The sequence below is a fragment of the Callithrix jacchus genome, chromosome 10 (genome assembly GCF_049354715.1).
Source record: "Callithrix jacchus isolate 240 chromosome 10, calJac240_pri, whole genome shotgun sequence".
NCBI classification, from domain to species: Eukaryota; Metazoa; Chordata; class Mammalia; order Primates; family Cebidae; genus Callithrix; species Callithrix jacchus.
Genome location: NC_133511.1, coordinates 111,884,840 through 111,908,835, shown reverse-complemented (window position 1 = coordinate 111,908,835; position 23,996 = coordinate 111,884,840). Strand labels below are relative to the sequence as shown.

The window sequence follows — 23,996 nt, the reverse complement described above, 5'->3', positions numbered from 1 at the left end:
TGGGGCTGATGCTTCTGTGGTCAAAATTCTTGGACAGCCTACGTTTTGGGGGCTAAGGAAAATGAATTATGAGAAAAGAAAAAAAAAGGCTATGCATTCCTTCATTCAACCAGCACCTATTAAACGCAATCAAGTGCAAGGTAGGGTAGGCTTTGCAATCCTGGAAGACAGCTGGCACTAAAACCACAGGCACTTGAAATCTGCATTAATGTCACCACTGCCAGGAAAATAATGCAGAGGGCACCTGGATTGAAAGTTGAAAGGAAGCTCATCGGGCCGGGCGCGGTGGCTTACGCCTGTAATCCCAGCACTTTGGGAGGCCGAGGCGGGTGGATCACGAGGTCAAGAGATCGAGACTATCCTGGTCAACATGGTGAAACCCCGTCTCTACTAAAAATACAAAAATTAGCTGGGCATGGTGGTGCGCGCCTGTAGTCCCAGCTACTCGGGAGGCGGAGGCAGGAGAATTGCTGGAAGCTAGGAGTTGGAAGATGCAGTGAGCCAAGATCGTACCACTGCACTCCAGCCTGGTGACAGAGACTCCGTCTCAAAAAAAAAAAAAAAAAAAAAAGTGAAAAATTAACAGATGCTGGCAAGGCTGCAGAGGAACAGGGACACTTGCACATTGTGGTGGGAATGTAAATTAATTCAGCCACTGTGGAGAGCAGTTTGGAGATTTTTCAAAGAACTAAAAGTTGAACTACCATTCAATGCAGCAATCCCATTACTGGGTATATACTCAAGGGAAAATAAACCATTCTACCAAAAGGACACATGTACCGATTACAGCACTAGTCACAATGGCAAAAACATGGAATCAACCCTTGTGCCCATCAATGGTGGATTGGATAAAGAAAATGTAATACTAGACCAGTGTGGTGGCTCACACCTGTAATCCTAGCACTCTGGGAAGTTGAGGTGGGTGGATCACGAGATCAGGAGTTCAAGACCAGCTTGACCAAGATAGTGAAACCCCATGTCTACTAAAAATACAAAAATTAGCCGGGTGTGATGGCAGGTGCCTGTAATCCCAGCTACTCAGGAGGCTGAGACAGGAGAATTGCTTGAACCCAGGTGGCAGAGGTTGCAGTGAGCCAAGATTGCGCTACTGCACTCCAGCCTAGGTGACAGAGTAAGACTGTTTCAAAAAAAAAAAAAAGAAAATGTTGTATATATACATCATGGAATACTATGCAGCCATAAAAAAGAATGAAATCATGTCCTTTGCAGCAGCCTGGATGCAGCTGGAGGCCATAATCCTAAACAAACTAATGCAGAAACAGAAAACCAAATATTGCATGTTCTCACTTAGAAATAGGAGCTAAACATTGGGTACACATGGACATAGAGAAGGGTATGATAGACACCTAGGACTACTAGAGATGGGAGAGTGGGAGAGGAGCAAAGACTGAAAACCTACTGTTGGGTACTATGCTCAGTACCTACGTTTATTCATACCCCAAACCTTAGCATCACACAATATACCTTTATCACAAATCTGCACATGTACCCCAGATTCTAAAATAAAAGTTGAAAAATAAAATAAAATTATAGTCTTTCCAACCCCAATTTCCTAGCCCTTTACCCAGTTTTATTATTTTTCCTTTTCCCACTGGACATATTTTCTAATAACACACTATATAATTTATTTATGCATTGATTGTCTGTGTTTCCTCACTATAGTGTGAGTGCCCCAAGGGGAGGAAATTTTGGGGAGTCTATTTTGTCTACTGATCGTTGCAGTGCCTAGAATAGTCCCTCCACATACTAGGTGCTGATAAACATTTGTCGAATGAATAAATGAGTAGAATCAGACATCTAATGCCCATCTTAAAGTAGGGATGTACCTAAGTCATCCAAGACAAAAAGGGGTTTTGCCGTCTTGTTCTAAAACTCTCCAGGACCCACACTGTACAAACATACTTTATTAAGCCAATTCCAGATTATCATCACACCCTCTCCATAAATGTGATCTTCAGTTTATTTCTGGTAATATTTAAATGAAGTAAATATGCCAACAACCAATGACTGAAGAAGACTATTTCTGTATGTCCTCATCAATTTCTCCAAGGTTACCATGACCGTATTGCTTTGATTCATTCCTTTCTTCTCCTACATGTGAATCTGTCCTCATTGCCCATCCTTTCACTCTTTCCAATCCCCTGTCTGTAGTCTCATTCACTCTATCAATGTGATCCCCAAATCTTTATCATTGATTCTACATCTATTCTTCCAGCTTCCATTGTATATTTTCTAGGCCTACTTGGACGGTTCCATTAGAATGCTTCATTGGTACCTACCAGTAAACAGGTTGTAATTTAAACTCCTCACCCTACCCTTGAGACCTGCTTCTTCTGATTGCCTACTTCCATTGGGCAATCAAATCCTGGAATTCTCTTTGACTCGCCTCCCTAAATGGGATCCACCCTCTCCTTTGCAACTAATTTAGTCAGTTGCCAAATCTTTCATTCTTTCTTGAATCTGCTCTCATTCTCTCTACCGCTAACACCTCATATCAGACGCCTTGCTGGGTTCCCAACTCTAAACCATTTTAGACAATCAATCTAATTAATGTTCCTAAAGTACAACTCTGATTTTGTCACTCTCTTGCTCAGGAACTCTTAATAGCCCCCCCCCATTATCCACTTAACAAAGTACTAATTCCATACCCTGGTATTCAGGATCCTTTAAGAACTGCTTCTAACCTTCTGTGTCAATCTTGTGTTCCACTACTTCCCAACATAATTTCAGTCCTAAAATCAACCCCACATGTTCAGTCCCATACATACGATGCACTTCCTTGTTTCTGTGCCCTGACTCACACTTTGCCCACTAGACATCTCGCTCCTTCTATGAAGGAAAAAAGAAACACATCATATCAATGGTAAAAATTTATTTTCTTCCCTGTCGAGTCCCACTTCTATTAAGTTTCTTATAATTCCAGGAAGGTTCTAACCATTTTCAGGCATGTCCTCAAACACATATATTTATAACCATATATAATAAAATCATTGCACAAGTTTTGCAACTTGCTTTTTGTTCAATTAATAAAATTTGTGCATTTTTCCACTCCAGCATGTAGATGAACCACATTCTTTTAAACAGTTGCATAGAGTTCCATTGAATGGATATACCATAATTCATGTAAAAAGTTCTCTGTTGATAAACATCTAATTTCACCCAGGCTGGAGTACAGTGGTATGATCATAGCTCACTGCAGCCTTTATCTCCCACACTCCAGCAATCCTCCACCTCCAGCTCCCAAAGCACTGGGATTATAGGCATAAGCCACCATGCTTGGCCTCCAGAATTTTTTTTTTTTTTTTTTTAATCTTAAGCAGTGCTGGCTGGACACAGTGGCTCATGCCTGTAATCACAACACTTTGAAAGGCCAAGGCGGGTGGATCACTTGAGATCAGGAGTTCGAGATCACCCTGGCCAACATGGTGAAACCCCGTCTCTACCAGAAAAAAAAAAAAAAATTAGCTGGGCATGGTGATGCAAGTCTGTAATCCCAGCTACTTGGGATTACTGCAGTAGTGCAGTAAACATCATTGGAAATTTTTCTTTTTCTTTGCATACTTGCGTACATCTGTAGGACAAATTCCTCAAGGTAGCATTAAACTCAGGAGGCTGAGGCATGCTGACGGTCAGAAATGCCCAGCCCTACACACACCTTTGGCCCTCCTTTTCGGGGCCGTCGGCAGCTCGGCCCCCGCAGCGACCGGCGTCCCCACCCGAGCTGGCAACGCCAGGTCCAGAGGGAAACACAGCAGCGCGCGGCTCCCTTAAGGCTGCAGGAGGCGCGTGCCCACAGACCTTTCAAATGGACCAATAAAAGGCTGATGGGCGGTCCGTCGAGGACCAATAAAGAACGAGGACACTGCGGGGTGTGCGGCGGCCCAAGCGGTTTCAAACGGCTTAGAGCAGGCCCCTTGGTTCTGACCCGGCTGAGGTGAGTGATAGGTGGGCCTGCCCCACCCACGAGGCCCTCGAGGGCAGGTATCGCGCGCGTACAGTGGTCTCTGGGTCCCAGGGGCGGGGGGGTCTTCAGAAGCGCGCCGCCCTTGTCCCACGAACCCGGCAGGTCTGAGGCGGCGAAGCGGGGCGGAGGCCGGGGGACCTGCGGCGGGCAGGGCGGGGGGCGTGGGCGCTCGTGTGCGGCGGAGGCCGGGGTTGGGCTCCGGGTGGCCAGAGCGCACCGCAGCAGGGCGCGGGTGGCAGTGCCCGGGAAGCGCGGGCGGCACCGGGCCGCGCCTGGCGGCTGCGATATACCCGAACCAGGGCGGGGGCCCGGGGAGCCGGCCCTGCTAGAGTGCTCCTCGCGTAATTGTCAAGTGAATGAATAAGTAAGAGCCTCCTAGGGCTGTGGTGGTTGAGAAGGGCCTTGTCGTCTCGGAGCGTGACGAGAACGGCGGTATTGGGGCCTGGCCGCACACCTGTGTCCCCTGCCGGCTTGCTGCGATGTGAACGATTCCGATCATGCACCACCCCGCCCTTAACGTTTGTTTGGCTTTCACTCTCTCAAGGTGTCGGGAGCGTTCAGGTGTCCTTCTAGCCCTGGAGATGTGGGGGAACCAATACAATAGCCAGCAATGTGGGGTCCAGCAGGCCTTGCTACTTTAAGGTCGGGGCTCAGTGAACTGGATTCTTAGTTTTGAGCTCTCCCCTACTAGTTGTAATGGTGGTCATTGTTGGGCAGGATTGAAATGCATTCCGTTCTGTTTCTTGGATAGAAAATGGTGAAAGGGATGTTGCCAGAGTGGCTAGTGTGTGTTAGAAAATATATTCGTGTTGATGAATCTTAACAATGAGTTTTTCATTCAGCATCAATAGAAGTTGAAGTGGTTTTTGCAGAACTTGCCCCAAATTTATGCATGGCTCTAATTTAATTCTCATGGGACCAGGACATCAAATCTTGGCCCAGAAATGCTGCCTGTCTTATGCATAATTATAGTAATTGAAAACTCATTTTTAGAAAGGTGAGCTCCTCCTTCCTCCATTTTCATCACCCTGAAAAGTCCTTCTTTGACCTAACGAGCCAATAAATGAAGCTAAGAATCTTTTGAAACTTTAAAAAATTGTAAAGGATTTTTGACTTAAGTGACTGGGCAAACTGTAATGCTTTTATAAACTTTAGTGATATAAAGGTGGAAGCAATTTATTTTGCCAGCATAAGTTAAATCTAGTTGATAAACTCATGCAAAAAAAAATTTTAAATACATTTTTAAAGGCTGTTCACTGAGGCAATGACAAGCAAAGGTATTCCATAACAATTAACATGACTTTTATTTTATTCTCCATTACTTTAAAGTGTTGATCAGCTTTGAATTATGAACAGTGGTGTGTGGTAATTCCATCGCACTTTTCTACAACTGACGGTTCAGTTTTAGCAGCAGCTGTTTTTCTGTTTTTTTTTTTTTCTTTTCTTTTTCTTTTACCAGTTTATTGTAAAGGATGCTACAAAGGATAGAGATGAAGAGAGGCATAGGTCTAGTAGGTGTGAGAGGGGTGTGGAGCTCTCACATGAAGTATGTTTGAATATACCAACTCTCTTATAAACTTTTATCTTAATTCCATCAACGCTTTTCTTTCTTTCTTTTTTTTTTTTTCTTTTTGAGATGGAGTCTCACTCTGTTGCCCAGGCTGGAGTGCAGTGGCATGATCTTGGCTCACTGCAACCTCTGCCTCCTAGGTTCAAGGGATTCTCCCACCTCAGCCTCCCAAGTAGCTGGGACTACTGGTGTGTACCATGATGCCCAGCTAATTTTTTGTATTTTTAGTAGAGACAGGGTTTCACCATGTTGGGCAGGCTGGTCTCGAACTTCTGATCTTAAGTGATCCGCCCACCTCGGCTTCCCAAAGTGCTGGAATTACAGGGGCGAGCCACCACATCCAGCCAACCCTCACTTTTCTAACTGCAGCTTCCATTAGGACCTGATCAACAGGTTTTGTTTTTGCAATTCTAGGTAGGGGAAGTGTTCCCCAGCCAGACATATTATCCATTCCCATAAAACATTTATGTATAGGAGACACGGCTTCCAACTTTCGTAGTAGTGTCAACACGTTTTTGTGTTCTCTCTCTCTCTCTTTTTTTTTTTTTTTTTTTTTTTTTTTTTGAGATCAGATCTCACTCTGTCGCCTTGGCTGCGGTGCAGTGCTGCAATTATGGCTCACTGCAGCCTCGACCTCCAGGGCTCAGGTGATCCTCCCATCTCAGCCTCTGAGTAGCTGGGACTACAGATGTGCATCACCATGCCTGGCAAATTTTTAAATTTTTTGTAGCAACGAGGTTTTACCTTGTTGCCCAACCTGGTCTTGAATTCCTGGGCTCAAGGCGTCCTTCTGTCTCGGCCTCCCAAAATGCTGGGGTTACAGGTGTCAACCAGTATGACTGGCCTTCTCTTAATCTAGTTGTAGCCCTCTTCAGGGCTTCACAAATGGCTCTTGGTACCACTGTGCCTGGGGCTTCTATATGAAGGAGACCCAGGAATTTCTCTTCACCACTCCCTGACCATTTTACCTACTTGTATACAGAAAACTTGGGGTCCTCATCCAAGAGACACTTGCCCATTTGTCAGTTTTTTGTTTTTTTTGAGATGGAGTCTTGCTTTGTCACCAGGCTGGAGTGCAGTGGTGCAATCTTGGCTCATTGCAACCTCCGTCTCCTGGGTTCAAGTGATTCCCCTGCCTCAGCCTCCGGAGTAGCTGAGACTATAGGCACGTGCCTCTACACCCAACAAATTTTTTGTATTTTAGTAGACACAGGATTTCACCATATTGGCCAGGGTGGTCTCGATCTCCTGACCTCATGATCCACCTGCCTCAGCCTCCCACAATGCTGGGATTACAGGCATGAGCCCCCACACCCGGCCTGTTAGTCTTTATCTTTTTGACTCACCTGCTTATTGCCCCATCAATTTCAGATTCGATTTCTCATTATAATCTGCCTCCTGACTTAGAATTTCTCCAAACTGGGGTAAATATAGCAAACCTGGTTGGAACCCCTTAATATTGGGAAACTACCAGGGGCTCCCTTTGGCACCCATGCTAGTCTTGAACCCCTGGGCTCACGTGATCATCCAGCCTCGTCCTCCCAAAGTGCTGGGATTACGGGCATGAGCCACCACATCCTTCTACCTTATTTCTTAATAACCATTTAAAAATTTCCACCTTCCATGATGAATCCATTTGCCCTCTGTCTCACTATTCTCTTAGCCTAATGGTTTTATTAGCATCTGTAAGTCCTATGAGAGGAAACAGACAGCACATTTGGTAAGGCTTCTCGAACTGTCTTTTGATTTTGCAGTGGTAAGGTTATCCACATTAAGGAGTCCACCCTTAACCACCGCATTTACCATGACCTGGGTAGTGGGCATTTTTAGAAGGTAAATGTCCTAGTCATCATAAAGCCATTTTCACGTGGCTTGCATATGAAGCATCAGTGGCTTTATCTGGATCTGGGGTGTTACACTTGGCATTTATAGGTAGAATCAGACTGTTCTCCTCAAGAAGCTGATGATACTAATGTACAAAAATGAAACAATTCTTTCACATTGTAGCCCCTGGTTTCAATAGTTCCTTGGTTTTGCAGACCACCCTCTTCCTTACCAGAGGTCTTAGAAGCACTTTTGGTTGTGACAGCATAAATTTTTCCCTTGGGACAGCTTTGAGGCTAGTGGCCTAAGCTCACACACTTACTGAAATCTGAGCTTGGTCTAGCAGGAAGGTCCAACCCACCACTCTCTTAATTTCATTTTAGCTGTAACAGATAACAATAACCAAGGGATTTAACATTTCATTTCTTAAATACTAGTTTGCATCTCCTTGTGTATCCCGTGAACCAACTCCCAGGCAGTTGGATCCATCTGTAGATTCCATAATTAACTTTTTTTTGAGACGCAGTCTCGCTTTGTAGCCCAGGCTGGAGTGCAGTGGTGCAATCTCGGCTCACTACAATCTCCACCTCCTGGGTTCAAGCAATTCTCCTGCCTTAGCTTCTCGAGTAGCTGGGACTACAGGTGCGTGCCACCACGCCTAGCTAATTTTTTTTTTATTTTTTAGTAGAGACAGAGTTTCACCATGTTAGCCAGGATGGTTTAGATCTCTTGACCTCGTGATCCACCCACCTCAGCCTCCCAAAGTGCTGGGATTACAATCGTGAGCCACTGTACTGGTTCCATAGGATAACTTTTACCTTTAGTAATTGATGACAGCACAGCTTTGGCTCCTTGCCATAAGTGACCACTTGGCCACTCAGGAATCAAAGATTCTTCGTCCCCCATCCTTTTATCCTTTTTCTTCCCAAACCATATATGTCTGTGAGCCAAAGTCATTCAAGCAAATCCCAATTCTGACCATTTAGAATAACAAACTAGTAAGTTTATCTTATACATTTATACTGTAGAATATTTCCGTGACCTCAGATATGTGGGAGCTTTTCCCCACATGCCAAGCAAGTAGTTCTTGAGCAGTGAACACCACCTTTGTGTCCTCTAGTTCAGTTCAATTCTAACACTTTTTTTTTTTTTTGAGACAGTCGCTCTGTCACCCAGGCTGGAGTACAGTGGCGTGATCTTGGCTCACTGCAACCTCCGCCTCCTGGGTTCAAGCGATTCTCCTGCCTCAGCCTCCTGAGTAGCTGGGATTACAAGCACCTGCCACCACGCCCAGCTAATTTTTTGTGTTTTTAGTATAGACAATTTTTCCATGTTGGCCAGGCTGGTCTCGAACTTCTGACCTCAGGTGATCTGCCCACCTCAGCCTCCCAAAGTGCTAGGATTACAGGTATGAGCCACTGCGCCTGTCCAATTCTGACACTATCTGGAGGTAGTGTCAGATCCCACAGATTGAGGGTTTAGTCTTGTAAGATTGCCCCCAACTCAGATGCCAGTCTGAAGCCCCAGGTTTTTTTTTTAATCTGTGCTTCTGTAGACTGACTGACTATATAAATGGGCATTCCTCCCTGGTTCATATCCGGGTGCCCCCTCCAAAAAAAAACAAAAACAAATAAATAAATAAAAAATAAATGGGCATTCCTATAACCCTCCTCCTTGGGTTTGATTAATTTGCTAGAGCTGTTCACAGAACTCAGGAAAACACATTTTCCATCCAGTTTATTATAAAGGATATTGCAAAGGATACAGATGAAGAGCTATATAGGGGAGGTATAGGAGAAAGAAGCATCGAGCTTCCATGCCCTCTCTGGGCACACTATGCTCCAGAGACCACCGTGTGTTTAGCTCTCAGCTGCTCCAGCAGTAAAGTTTTAATTCTAATAAATTTGAGTACCTTAATATTATGAACCCTGTTCAAGGTTTTTGGTAAGCAATTAAAAATAATAAACTTCTACAACAGTGCCTTAGGATAAGCGTTAAAAATTTTGACAGGGAATGAAGATGTTAGGGTAAAGCCAGCCTCTCTTATACTCCTTTAATGGGGTCTTATTTATTCATTGAATAGATATTGAGATTGATGCTTAATGTCTATTTCACATTGTTCTAAATTCAGGGAATACACTGGTGAACCAGAAAAAGACAAAGGCCCTGACCTAAGGGAGTGTGACAGTTTTATCTCTCAAACAATTTACTGTAGCAAATTATAGTTTCTGTAATCCCTCTAGGCTCAGCTCTGGTCCTTGAATAAAATTCATGCCCAGATACTTTCACTAACAGTAGCTAGCATGTATTGAATGCCTACTGGGTCCCATAGTTTATTTTTTTATGTTTTTTTGAGATAGTGTCTCGCTTTGTTACCCAGGCTGGAGTGCAGTGGTGTGATCATGGCTCACTGTAGCCTCAACCTCCTGTGCTCAATCGATCCTCCCACCTCAGCCTCCCAAGTAGATGGGACTATGGGCACATGACAGCACACCCAGCTAATTTTTGTATTTTTCTGTAGAAACAGCGTTTTGCCATGTTGCCCAGGCTGGTCTCAAACTCCTGGACTTAAGCAATCTGCCCTCCTCAGCCTCCCAAAGTGCTGGGATTACAAGCATGAGCCACCATGCCTAGCCATGCTTTATCTTTTTTTTTTTCTTTGCATGCACTTAGGGCATAGCCATGCTTTATCTTTTTTAGCCTCACAGTGTTTTACAGATGAGGAAACTGAGTCTTAAAGAGGCTGTGCAACTTGCTTAAAATCATAGAACTAAGTGATAGAACCTGAATTTGAGTTAGTCTGTCTCTAGGGCCTTTGCTCTTATCTTAACCTATGGTTGTACTATGTGAAGTAGGGATCTGTAGGAGAATTCAGGAGCAATTTCTGGGTAGAATTCCCCCAACCCCTTTTAAAAAAGTACTTCTACCAGAGATATGATGAAATATGAATGACAGGCATGATCATTTTTAGAGGGAAGATGGGGCAATGAAGAATAGCATTTACGATATGGGAGATGGACAACTGTGGCAGTGGTGGGGGTTAGCTAAAGGGATACGTAAAATTTAGTTCTTAATTGAATTAGGATTGATGGATTCTTGGTAGTCAATGTTGGAGTGTTTTAAGGTTTTTAAATGATTTTCCTATCTTTCCTCTGGAGTTTAGAATACATTACTTAGCTCATTTCTATCAGAGCAGTTACTTTACCTACTTGATGTATATGTCTCTAACACATTACACTTACTCTTTTCAACCTTTATATTCTGTTCTGGAACTTCCCACTTCACTCTACCCCTACCCCCAGCCTATGTTACTGACACCTTCAGGTCTCAATTTAAATATGTCATCTCCTTAAAGAGACATTTTTCTTAGCTCTCAGAGGAGCCCTTTTGGTCACTTTTACTTATTTACTTCATACCATACATTATGTAATTTTTTATTGTTTGTCTATATACTTTTAGATTTTTCTCGTAGAAATGCAAGCAGAGCATAGATTTTTTTTTCCCCCCTGTAAGTTTACCTCAATGGCTCAACAGTGCCTGCAACAAACTAGGTGGTCAAAAATATTTGTTGAACAAAATTGGCCAAAACTGGCATCATCTTCTCTGTACAGTGAAATGATAAAAACAGTATCTGACTAACCAGTTCGCTGTGTTTCTGTCTTTATTTTTTTATTTTTATTTTTATATTCTAAAAATATTATGACAAGGTTGGCTCAGCAGTGTTTTTTTTTTTTTCTTTTTTGAGTTGGGGTCTCACTCTGTCTCCCAGGCTGGAGTGTGTGGTTGCCCGCTTTCTGCTTACTGGGACCTTTACCTCCCAGGCTTAAGGGATCCTTCCACCTCAGCCTCTAGGGGCTGGGACTGCAGGCGAGTGCCACCATGCCTGGCTAATTTTTTTATTTTTGGCAACAAGGTATCACTATGTTGCCTAGGATGATCTTGAACTCCTGGACTCAAGTGGTCTGCCTGCCTCGGCCTCCCACAGTGCTAAAGTGCTGGGATCATAGGCATGAGCCACTGTGCCCTGTCCTGTTTTGTTTTTTTTATGTGGAGACACAGTCTCAGTATATTGTCTAGACTGGTCTCAAACTCCTGGCTTCAAACAATCCTCTTGCCCCAGCCTCCCAAAGTGTTGGGATTACTGGTGTGAGCCACTGCACCAGACTTGTTCCTGTGTCTTTGGATGTGAACAGTATCTCAACAGCCTAGTTCAGAAAGTTTTTGACTAAGAAAGCTAGAAAAATTATAGATCTGAATTTTTTAAAATTTTCTAATCTGTTTTAGAGTTACTAGTCAAATACATTGTAAGATGTCATTCTATTAGAATTTGTCTGATGTTTTTCTAATTATTAGACTGGAGTTATAGGTTTTGGGCAGGAAGACCACAGAGGTAAAGTGCCATTTTCATCACATCATATGAAAGGTACATGCTATCAACATGATTTATGACTGTTAATATTGACCTTTACTGTTCATACTAACCTGAAGTAGTGTTTGTGAGGTTTCTCCAGTGTGAATTTACTCTTTTTCTCCCTCCCTTTCCATACTGTAGTTTTTGAAAGGAAGTCACTGTATGCAGCCCACACTTAAGGAATGGGGAGTTCCTTGATCGTTAGGATAGAGTATCTACATAATTTATTTGGAATTCTCGTCTCTCCTTCCCCATTTATTAGTTTAGTCAAGTATTTACTGATAATAGTATGGACTCAAGGATATTTATTTTATATTTTAGGTTACATTCCAATATTACTTTATTTTGTTGTTCAGGTTGTTCCAGCTTTCTCCACTGGGAGCTCTTTTGGTCGGCTCCTGTATTCCTTTAACATACATACGTGTGTGTGTGTGTGTGTGTGTGTGTGTGTGTGTTTGTGTATTGATCTTTGAGTACTACTTTACTATCTGGAAATGTTCCAGGCTCATATTATGTATTTTTTGTCCCAGTGCTAGAATCAGCCGTTTCTCCAAGGCACCTGGTTCCTTTATTGGAGAATGCTATTAGAAACAAGAACTGGGTACTAAGTGTTCTCTTTGCTACTGGGATGTCATTTCTTTTAGGCCCTTTCAACTATTAGAGTAAAGAAATGTATGAATGTATGCTAACTCCATATATGTAGACATATCTATAAATATTTCTCTTTGTAGCTGTGTCTATATTAAGTTAAACATGAGTTCCATAGATCACTTTCAGTAGTATGGGGGGGGGAACATGAGTTCTTACTAGTATCTTCAATTCTGATCCATTATTATCACGTAGATCATTCTAGCCTCCTCTCCTTGCTGATCTTTGAATTCCATTACCATAGTAAAAAACCTAATTTCCACCTCCATTTATTTATTTGTCCATTTCCATTGTATATGGATATACATACATGGATGACAGTATTGGAATTGCTAACCCATACTCCATGGGAAAAAACTTTATCAACTAGAGTACATACTTCTGTGCAGTTCCTTTTGCCCTTAATCTTTCAGACTCCACTCATTAGCAAAGCTACTTAGGTCAGAACCTTTTTCCCACCCTCTTTGGGGAAGTTGTTTCACATATCTGTAATATAGTTAGATTCCCTTGTCATAGTCTTTATTCTTTTTTGCAATCCCCCAGTCTCCTAAATGACTTTTTAAAATTTGCATACATTTCACTCCTGTAATCCTAGCACTTTGGGAGGCTGAGGTGGGTGCATCACGAGGTCAGGAGTTCAAGACCAGCCTAACTAAGATGGTAAAACACCATCTCTACTAAAAATACAAAAAAATTAGCTGAGCATAGTGGTGGGTGCCTATAATCCCAGCTACTTGGGAAGCTTAGGCAGAGAATTGCTTGAACCTGGGAGGTGGTGGTTGCAGTGAGCCAAGATCGTGCCACTGCACTCAAGCCTGAGCGACAGAGCGAGACTCAGTTTAAAAAAAAGTTTTTATACATTAATATTCACTGTTTATGTCATAAAGATCTTGAACTCCTGCCTTGGCCTCCCAAAAGTGCTGGGATTAACAGTGTGACCCACCATGCCCAGCTGTTATAAATTTTTAATTTAAGTAAGTAAATACACAGAAGCAGATTGCTGGGTCATATGGTAAGACTAGGTATAGTTTTGTAAAACACCAACAAAGTGTCTTCCAAGTGGCTGTACCATTTTGTGTTAGTATCAGCAATGAATGAGAGTTCCTATTGTTCCATTTTCTTGACAGCACTTAGTTTTATCGGGTTTTTGGATTTTAGCCATTCTAGTAGGTGTGTAGTGTTCCCACTTTATTATTATTATTATTATTATTATTATTTTAAAGAGATGGGGTCTCACTATGTTGACCAGGCTAGTCTTGAACTCCTGACCTCAAGCAAGCCTCCCAGCTCAGCCTCCCAAAATGCTAGGATTGTAGGAATGAACCACTGTGCCTGGCCTGGTGTTCCCACTTTTTAAAATTTTTGGTTTTCATGACATTACCTTTTTTGAAAATAAATGATAGTTTTTTAAGAGGAAACTTTTTAAAAATTAACTTTATTTTGTAATAATTTTAGATTATTCCAACAGAAAAGTTGCAAAGATGATATGTAGAATTCCTGAATACCTCCCACCCAGTGTACCCTGTTGTTAACATCTTATGATACATTTGTCAAAACCAAGAAACCAACATTGGAACATTACTTAAAAAAAATTTTTTTTTTGGCTGGGTGCGGTGGCTCACGCCTGTAATCCCAGCACTTTGGGAGGCTGAGGTGGGTGGGTCACGAGGTCAACAGATCGAGACCATCCTGGTCAACATGGTGAAATCCCGTCTCTACTAAAAATACAAAAAATTAGCTAGGCACGGTGGCACGTGCCTGTAATCCCAGCTACTGAGGAGGCTGAGGCAGGAGAATTGCCTGAACTCAGGAGGCGGAGGTTGCGGTGAGCCGAGATTGCGCCATTGCACTCCAGCCTGGGTATCAAGAGCGAAACTCTATCTCAAAAAAAATTTAGTTTCGCTCTTGTTGCCCAGGCTGGAGTGCAATGGCGCGATCTCGGCTCACCGCAACCTCTACCTCCCAGGTTCAGGCGATTCTCCTGCCTCAGCCTCCTCAGTAGCTGGGATTGCAGGCATGTGCCACCACACATGCCTTTTAGTAGAGACGAGGTTTTACCATGTTGGCCAGGCTGGTCTTGAACTCCTTACCTCAGGTGATCTGCCCGCCTCAGCCTCCCAAAGTGCTGGGATTACAGGTGTGAGCCACTGTGCCAGCCTGGAGCATTACTTTTACACAAATTCCAGATTCTGTTTGTGTTTTAACGATTTTTCTATTCATGTCCTCATTCTGTTTCAGGATCCAATTCAGGGTAACATATTGCACTTGGTGGTCATCTCTTTTAGCCTTCTCTGGTCTTTGGCAGTTTCTCAGTCTTTCCTTGTTTTCACGACCTTGACAATATTGAGGAGTGCTAGTCAGTTGTTCTGTAGACTATCCTTCCTTTGGCTTTCTCTGATGTTTTTCTCATGATTAGTCAAGAGTTAATGTGTTTCTGGAAAGAATTCCATAGAATACCGTATCATATCAGAGGTTTTGTGATATCCATGTGACATCATTAGTGATACTGACCCCGATCACTTGGTTAAGTTAGTGTTTGCTAGGTTAAGTATTGAAGTTAGTGTTATTCCCTTTCCATAGCTGTTCTTCTGAAAATGAGTAGCCAGGTCTTGCATACCCCCAAAGTGAGTGAAGAGCTTAAATTCCACTTCCTGGAAGTAAGGGTTTCTATATATATTTGGGATTTTGTAAGGAAGATTTGTCTCTTCCCGCCCATTGATTTCTTTACTCAACTATTTATATTTTATGGACTAGTGTGTATGTAAGTGTGTATTGACTTATGTATATTAATTCTGTACTTTGAGATTTTGTAATCTAGTAATCTATTTTTTTTCCCTCGAATAATTCCAGCTTTGACTATTGGGAGCTCTTTCTGGTTGGCTCCTGTGTCCCTTTGACATGCCTCTATCTTTTTAATTTTTTTTTTCTTTTGGAGCACTTTTTTATTCTCTGGTACTTTAAGATGCTCCAGACTCACCTATTATTTTCTCTGCCCCAACCCTAGAATTAGAGATTTCTCCAAAGAGTTCTGGTTCGTTTTACTTGGTAGAAACCAAGATCTGGGTACTCTGCTGTCTGCTCCTTGCTAGTGGTGTGTCAGTGTTTCTAGGCCCTCTCAACCAAAACAGCTAGGTAATATATATATGTATTTTAAAGGATAATGGTGCATGATTATTCATTTATACTTTATTTTAATTTTTTTAGTTGACAGTAATCACCAATTGTATTGACCTCTATCAGACAGATTCTATTCACTCTTTTATGCACAATTTCTTACATCAATTGCTAAATTACAAGGAAGGCGCTGCTTCAAGATAACTAGAAGTGTTAGCTTGATCACAAGGTTGAGAAAAGAAAGCTGTAAAACATAAAGCCAGCCTGAGCAACATAGAGAGACCTCATCTCTAGGAAAATAAAAAAAAAATTAGCAGGTAGTGATGGTGCATGCCTGTGATCCAGCTATTAGGAGGCAGAGGTGGGAGGATTGCTTGGGCCTAGGAGGTCAAGGCAGCAGTGAGCTGTGTTTGTGCCACTGGACTCCAGCCTGGGCGACAGAGTGAGACCCTGTCTGAAAAAGAAAAGAAAAATCTCTATGCAGTAAATAAAAATATTTTTACACTTTAAAGGACTGCCTACAAATTTTGAGCAATGTTTAATATGGAAGATTCCTCCAAACCTATGCATAGTCCCCTTAAATATCACCAAATAACATAATTTGTTTAATAATGAATCTGCTTTCCATAGGATAAAAAGGAATAGATTGCTTATACACCCAGAGAAGCAGTTTGTTTTAGACATGAGAGGAGGGCTCTAACCTTACGTAGGCTTTTTTTTTTTTTTGGAGACAGAGTTTTGCTCTTGTGCCCAGGCTGGTGTGCAGTGGTGCAGTCTCTGCAACCTCCGCCTCCCAGGTTCAAGTGATTCTCTTGCCTCAGCCTCCTCAGTAGCTGGGACTACAGGTGTGTACCATCATGCCTGGCTAATTTTTGTAATTTTAGTAGATAGGGTTTTGCCATGTTGGCCAGGCTGGTTTCGAACTCCTGTCCTCAAGTGATCCACTCACCTTGGCCTCCCAGAGTGCTGGGATTACAGGCCAACTTAGGCTGCTGTTACACCAAAGGACTGAAATATAGGCTTACGTCTGAAGTCAACTAACATCTCTAAATGACACTGGGATGATGATTGTAATAATATAGTAAAAGACCACGATGGGTGGATCTCCTGAGGTCAGGCTTTTGAGACCAGCCTGGCCACATGGTGAAACCTTGTCTCTACTAATAATATAAAATAATTAAAAAAATTAGCCAGGCAAGGTGGCAGGTGCCTGTAATCCCAGCTTCTAAGGAGGCTGAGGCAGGAGAATCACTTGAATCCAGGAGGTGGAGGTTGCAGTGAACCAAGATGCACCACTGAACTCCAGCCTGGAAAACGAGCGAAACTCCATTGGAAATAATAATAATAATAACAATATAGTAATGATAGCTGTGGTTTACTGAGTGCTTGGTATTTGCCATGAAATCTAGTTAATACTAGTTAATACGAGTACTTACTTGCATAAAGTTATTGGATTTGTTTGATTTTAACCTTTCCAGCCAGCCTTTCTCTTGTTTGGCCACATGGGTCATATTTTTGTTCTTCACTCTTACCTATGTTTTTCAGAGGTCCACACACATGCCTGAAACATTCTCTGATTTTGCCTTTGCTTGGCTAATCCCTATTAATTTCCTTTAGTTTTCAGCCTGAGTATCACTTTCACAGGGAGACCTTTCCTGAATCCCCCCTACCCCAGTCTAGATTAGATTGCTCTGTCATACTATCTCATTGTACTTCACCCCAGGGCTATTGTAGTGCACAACCTGTACTCCACGTCTAGATGAGCATCTAACACCAGATAGCCTCACATTATCTGACAAGCACAATTGTACTTGTGGGGCAGGAGAATAATATGAATATTTGTGGGGAATTTATTATTTTTTTTTTTTGAGGTATGCTCTTGCTCTGTCACCCAGGCTGGAGTGCAGTGGCTCAGTCACGGCTTACTATAGCTTCAACCTCCTGGGTTCAAGCAGTCCTCCCACCTCAGCCTTTTGAGTAGCTGAGACCACAGGTGCATGCCACTACACTTGACTATGGAGGGAATTCTTAACATGTATAAGGCAAAATCTCATTTAATTTTTACAGCAATAATTAGTTGAGTCATGTTAGGCAAGTTACTCTCTCTGCCTCAATTGCCTTGTTATTATTATTATTATTATTTTTTTTTTTTTGAGACAGAGTTTCGCTCTTGTTACCCAGGCTTGAGTGCAATGGCACGATCTCGGCTCACCGCAACCTCCGCCTCCTGGGTTCCGGCAATTCTGCCTCCGCCTCCGGAGCAGCTGGGATTACAGGCACGCGCCACCGTGCCCAGCTAATTTTTTGTATTTTTAGTAGAGACGGGGATTCACCATGTTGACCAGGATGGTCTCGATCTCTTGACCTCGTAATCCACCCGCCTTGGCCTCCCAAAGTGCTGGGATTACAGGCTTGAGCCACCGCGCCCGGCCAATTGCCTTATTATTAAACAGGGATAATAATATCAACTTTGGAGTTTTAAGGATTAAATGAGTAAATACATATGAAGTGCTTAGGATAGTGCCTAGCACGTAATATGTGCTCAAGAAGTCTGTGAAAAATAGATGAATAAAACTGAGGACCTGCTAGTTTGTGGCAGAGCAAGGTTTGCAACTCAATCTGTCTACCTTCGGAGCTCAACTTGACTCCAGGTTTACACTAAATTTAATCTCAAGTGGAGCTTTCTACAGTTTTACTTCAAGCAGCTGTTGTACTGCCGTGGCTTTGCCAAAGTGAAAGATCCTAAAAATGAAATGACCCTCTTTTAGTGGCTCTTATAATAAAAAAGTAACTAACTAGGAAAACAGTGGCAAAAATTTTAGAAAATTTCAAAATAATTTTACTGAGTGATTTTTTTCACTTTGAAAAAGGATTTACTTCAGAATTGTATTACATATATCTTGTTTTCTCAACACATTTGAAATACATATTCTACAAAATTTTCTTTATAAGACCAGGTTCAGTGGCTCACGCCTGTAATCCCAGCCCTTTGGGAGGCTAAGGCAGGTAGTTCACTTGAGTCTAGGAGTTTAAAACCAGCCTGGGCAAGATGGTGAGACCCCCCCATCTCTACACAAAGTAAAAAAGTTAGCTGGGCATGGTGGGGCAGACCTGTTGTCCCAGCCACATGAGACACTGAGGCAGGAGGATTGCCAGAACCCAGGAGGTCAAAGCTGCAGTAAGCCATGTTCATGCCACTGCACTCCAGCCTCAGTAACAAAGCAAGACCCCGTCTCAAAAAAACACACACAAAAAGATACATTTATTATATATTTAAGACTTCTTGCTGGGTGGGGTGGCTCATGCCTATAATATCAATACTTTGGGAGGCTGAGACAGGAGGATTGCTTGAGCCTGAGAGTTCGAGACTAGCTTGGACCACATAGTGAGACCCTGTCTCTACAAAAAATTTAAAAAATTAGACAGATGTGGTGGAGCATGGGCCAGTAGTCCTAGCTACTCAGGAGGCTGAGGCAGGAGGCTTACTTGAGCCTGGGAGGTTGAGGCTAGAGTGAACGGTGATTGTACCACCATTCTCCAGCCTGGGCAGTGAGCAAGACCCTGTCTCAAAAAACGAAAAGACTTCTGTGACTTGATGAAATGGTGCCATTTTAGAAATTTTACACTAGAGTACGAAGTACTATACTCATTGCTGGGATAATGAATAAGACTCAGTTCCTTCTTTCAAAGTAGATATTGTGTGCACAAAAAATGTTACGAGGGAAAGTGAAGTGTAGCCTATGGGATGAGTCCATACTCATCTCATACAGATGATCCAGCTTCAAGGCTCTGAGTGGGAATTTTAGTTTTAAAGCGTTTAAAAGCATTATTTATCATCTAAATGAGAGCTAAATAAAGAAAAAGTAAATGAAAAATTAATATAAAAATGCAAATAAAATAAAAACATTATTATAAAAGACAATGAAGCTCATTATTAAAAATCAGAAGGCATGGATGGGTATTCAAGTAAAAAGTAAAAGTTTTTATTTTTTTAAAAATTTCTTTGCTTAACCCTTAGACACAGTTCTCAGAAGTAGACATGGTTAACAATTTTCTACAGATCCTTCCAGAAAATGTTTATGTGTATTCAAACATGTACAATGTTGTCCTAGTTTCCTACGGCTGCTGTAACAAATGACCGCAAACTTGGTGGCTTAAAACAACAGAATTTATTCTCTCACAGTCTGGAGGCCAGAAATTCGAAATGAGTCTGTGGACCTACATCAAGATGTCAGTCATCAGGGCCACACTCCCTCCAGAGGCCTTAGGAAAGAATCCGTTCCTTGCCTCTTCCAGCTTCTGATGGCTGCTGGCATTCCTAGGCCTGTGGCCATCTTACTCTACCCTGTTCTAATCTTTCTCTGATCCCTCTTCATATCACTTTCTCCATGGTGTCAAATCTCCCTCTGTCTCAGAAGGATGTATGTGATTGCCTTTAGGACCCACCCAGATAATCCGGGGTAATCTCCCCATCTCAGGATCCTTCATTTAATCACATCTGCAAAGACTGTTTTTCCAAATTAAGTAACATTTACAAGTTCCAGGGATTACAACCTGATCTCTTTGGGGGTCATTATCAGCCTACACAAATGCATATGTAAATGTATATGTGAGGCATATCACATATGTAAACAAAAAAGGAATTAAACTTCACATACTGTCTTGTAAATTTCTTCTTAAAAGTTAATGGATTTCTTCCACATTGGCACATTTGACACTTGAGCAATGATGAGGTTAGAAATCCCCCTGTGCAGTTGAAGCTTCACATATATCTTTGGACTCCCCCAAAACTTAACTAATAGCTTACTGTTGACCAGAAGCCTTATTGATAACACAGTTGTTTAACACATATTTTGTAGGTTTTATGTATTAAATATTATATTCTTGCAGTAAAGTAAGCTAGAGAAAAGCAAACGTTAAGAAAATAAGAAAAAGGAAAAAATAAGAAAATCAGAAAAAGGAAAAAGTGTTTTTTGTCGCTCCATCATTCAGGGTGGAGTGCTGTGGTGCACTCTTGGCTCACTAGTACTGGGCTCAGGCGATCCTTCCACCTCAGCCTCCCAAGTAGCTGGGACTAACAGGCATGCACTGCCATGCCCAGCTAATTTTTTATTTCTTTTTTAGAGACAGGTCTCATTTCGTTGCCCAATAAATAGAAAATATATTTACTACTTATTAAATGGAAGTAGATCATCATAAAGGTCTTCATCCTTGTCATCTTCATGTTGAATAGGCTGAGGAAGAGGCAGGGTTGGTCTTTCTGTCTTAGGGGTGACAAGGGCAGAAGAAAATTCACATGCAAGTCAACCTGTGCAGTTCAAATTCATGTTGTTCAAGGGTCTGTATATATTTACTTCTGTCTTCTATATTATCTTTTGTTTTCTTTAAATATCTGCAAAGCAATTTTTGTATAGATTAATGTCTCATTTTTTGTGTGTGGTAAAAAACAATAGTATAAAATTTGCCATCTTAAACATTTTTAAGTCTACTGTTTAATAGTGTTAAGTATATTCACATTGTTATGAAACAGATCTCCAGAACTTTCTCATCTTGCTAGTCTGAAACTCTAAATATTTCTCTTATCCCCCTCCTGAGCCACCCCCCCACCCTGTCTTTGGTACTACCATTCTACTTTCTGGTTCTATGAATTTATGAATTTGACTGCATGCCTTATAAAAGTGGGATCATACAGTATTTGGCTTTTTTTTTTTGGTGACTGTTAATAGATCTTTTTCTCTAATGTTTAAAATGTTTAATTTACTAATAAGCACAGCACAGGGTATTATCCGTTTGTGTGTGCATGCACACATACACTCACTGTGCTACGTTTATTGCCCTTAACTGAAGTCCTGTGTCAGTAGACTGCTGTATAACAGAAAGTATTGGTCATACCTCTTGTGATAATATTTGTTGGGTACTTATATTGTATCACACACTGGGAGAAAAAGATAATTAAGATACATTCCAGCCCTTGCCCTTGAGACACTCACAATCTGATGAGAAAGGCTGATCTGCAAACAGTCCATCTCCGCTTCGCCCCCATGCTCCGCCCCCACCCCGACCCAAGTGAGGAAACAATACTTGGCAACTTTAGCTTAGGGTTCTCTAAAACCTTCAGAATAAGAGTAACCTGAGTCTGCTCCGTGGTGGAGGAATCTTCATTCCTATTCTTTGGATTCTTAAATTTCTGCTTGAACTCTTGTTCGGGATAGGAGACATTGGTTTACTTACAAATGGTCTTTAACCTTATTACATTGATTCCCATACTGATCTAATGATGGCCTATGGATTTAAGGAGGTGTATTGATTCATCTAAATTAGGTGGAGTAATACAGACTTTAAAAAGCACATATCTTTCCTGTTGGTATGATGGGAGACATAAAATGCAGTCAAACCTTGTAAACTAGGATTCAGGACAAGCTCCTCCTATGAAAAAAGAAAATAAAAACTAGTTGCCAACCTTTGGAGATTGCAGATCCTAAGACAACTCCTTGAAATATTAATGTTGTTTCTACTACAATTTTCTTAAGAAGCCTTTGTATTAAATTATATGACTACACATTACAATTGTGTTGGCATGCAAGATTACATAGACTTGTACATTTGTTTACATTGACTTATAAGTCCATTTTTGAAAGATCACACTTTACACACAAGAAGGGAAGTTTTTTTCTTTTATGGGCTTAGGGTCTCGTTTGGTTGTTCAGGGTGGAGTGCTGTGGTGCAGTCTGGCTCACTGCAGCCTAGTCCTAGCTTGGAATCCTCTCCCACCTCAGCCTCCCGAGTAGCTAGGACTACAGGTGTGCACCACCATGTCCAGCTAATTTTTTTATTTGTTGTACAGATGGGGTCTCACTTTGTTGCCCAGGCCTGTATTTTTCTATTTTACCTTCTGTTACTTTCCTACCTATCTTGTGTCATTGTCCAGGATTCCTCCAGTGTTGTAAAGAAGGAAGTCCATGAATGGGTGAGGTAGAGCATTGTAGGATCTTTTCTGGGCCTTTGAGTTGCCATTTGAAGAACTGCTCGAGCCCAATGGAGTAAGCAGCTTACATATAATGAAGAAATATATATTTACCTCGATTTGGCTGTTACCTGCTTTAATTTTTTTCACCCTTCGAGGAGGGATTAGGACTGTGATAGTGAGAACTGGTCATCTCCTTTGTTTCTGGAATATTACGTGTATTACCACCAAAAAAAGAGGTCCACCCAACTACAGCAGTCTTCCTAGTTGGTCCTTCATTTGTCTCTTACCTTGGAAAGCCTGTGACCTGGAAGCAACGCCTGATGCCTGCAAACCTCTGGGCAAAGATAGCCTGCAGCTCCTTTAAGCTTTCAGTGTGTGCGGAAAGGGGAACTGGAGGGTGGGGCGGGCACTCTGACCGTGGGGCTCTGAGCCCCGCCCTCGGAGGAGGCGTTTCCCAGCGGTCCGCCGCACCAATGCTGCCGCCGCCGCCGCTGCCGCCGCCGCCTCAGCCTGCCTGGTATTCCTGCTGATCGATCCTGCTTGGACCTTAGGTCCCTTGACCTCTCCCTTCCCAGGGAGCGTAAGTGTCAAACTGCGGGCAAGGGGCAAGCATCCCGCGACCGTGTTGGAAGTCCTGGTGGACAGTACTGGGGACTTTCCTGGCCTATCAGAGGCTAAGGCGGTGAAAGAGCGTAAACAATGCCGGCTGCAGTGAGCTAAAGCCAGGGCATCTGCTCTACTTCTGGGTGGTGACAGCAGCCGTAGTGTGCTTGTTTGGGTATGCAGTGGGTGAGCAGTGCCCACGACCTGGGTTTGCCCCAGCCTGATTCTTACTTGGGGTGAGGAGAGGGTTGCTTTTACCAGAGTATTAACCCATTTGAGCTGAATGGGTGGAGCTGAATCTCTTGCTCTGAGCCGGATCCTCAGCCTGGTATTTGAAGACCTTGGTAGCTTTGGGATGAGTAAGCATTAGGTTTTCAGCCACCTTGGTACAGTCGAGCAGTAACTCCGAGTTGCCCTAATTCTCAGCCAGGTTTAGCTTTCTGTCTGTCCAAAGGCCTGTGTTGGTATCCCCTCCCCCTTTTGGATATGTTGACAGTGATCATCTATTAGGAAGAGTCCAGTTAACCTTCTTTCCTGCTGATAGGAAGAGCACAATGTGAGAGATAGCTCTTTACCCCTCTCCCTCTTTGAAGGAATTTGTGGGAGGCCACCATCCCAAGAATAGGAAAGCAAACACAACAAAGTTTGAGATAACCTGCTAGAAAACAGTTCAGATTTCTGGCCCCCTGGCAATGCAGAATACTCTAGCAAGGGGATAACACTTGTCCTTGTGAATGGAAAATACCTGGAGACAGTGAGGTTTTTTTTAATTTGAGAGAAAGTCTTGTCAGTTTTGCCACCTGCTACTCAGAGATGGGATTTTGTCAGATTTTGGCTAAGTAATAAAAATTTTAAATTCTTTATGACAGTTACA

General features: G+C 42.3%; 1 protein-coding gene across 8 annotated transcripts in view; it reads left to right on the top strand.

Moving 5' to 3' along the window:
- The first annotated feature begins 3,894 nt into the window (after positions 1–3,894).
- CKAP5 (cytoskeleton associated protein 5) overlaps positions 3,895–23,996 on the top strand; it is a 111,104-nt gene continuing 91,002 nt past the window's right edge. For 2 of the 8 annotated variants that reach the window (XM_035262552.3, XM_035262550.3), the window contains exon 1: positions 3,895–3,955. The gene's annotated coding sequence lies outside the window, so the exon portion shown is untranslated. Of the gene's footprint in view, positions 4,088–22,968; positions 23,100–23,996 lie in introns of those variants that run through there. The other 6 variants (XM_078340966.1, XM_078340964.1, XM_078340967.1 and 3 more) reach the window with 3 other exon arrangements.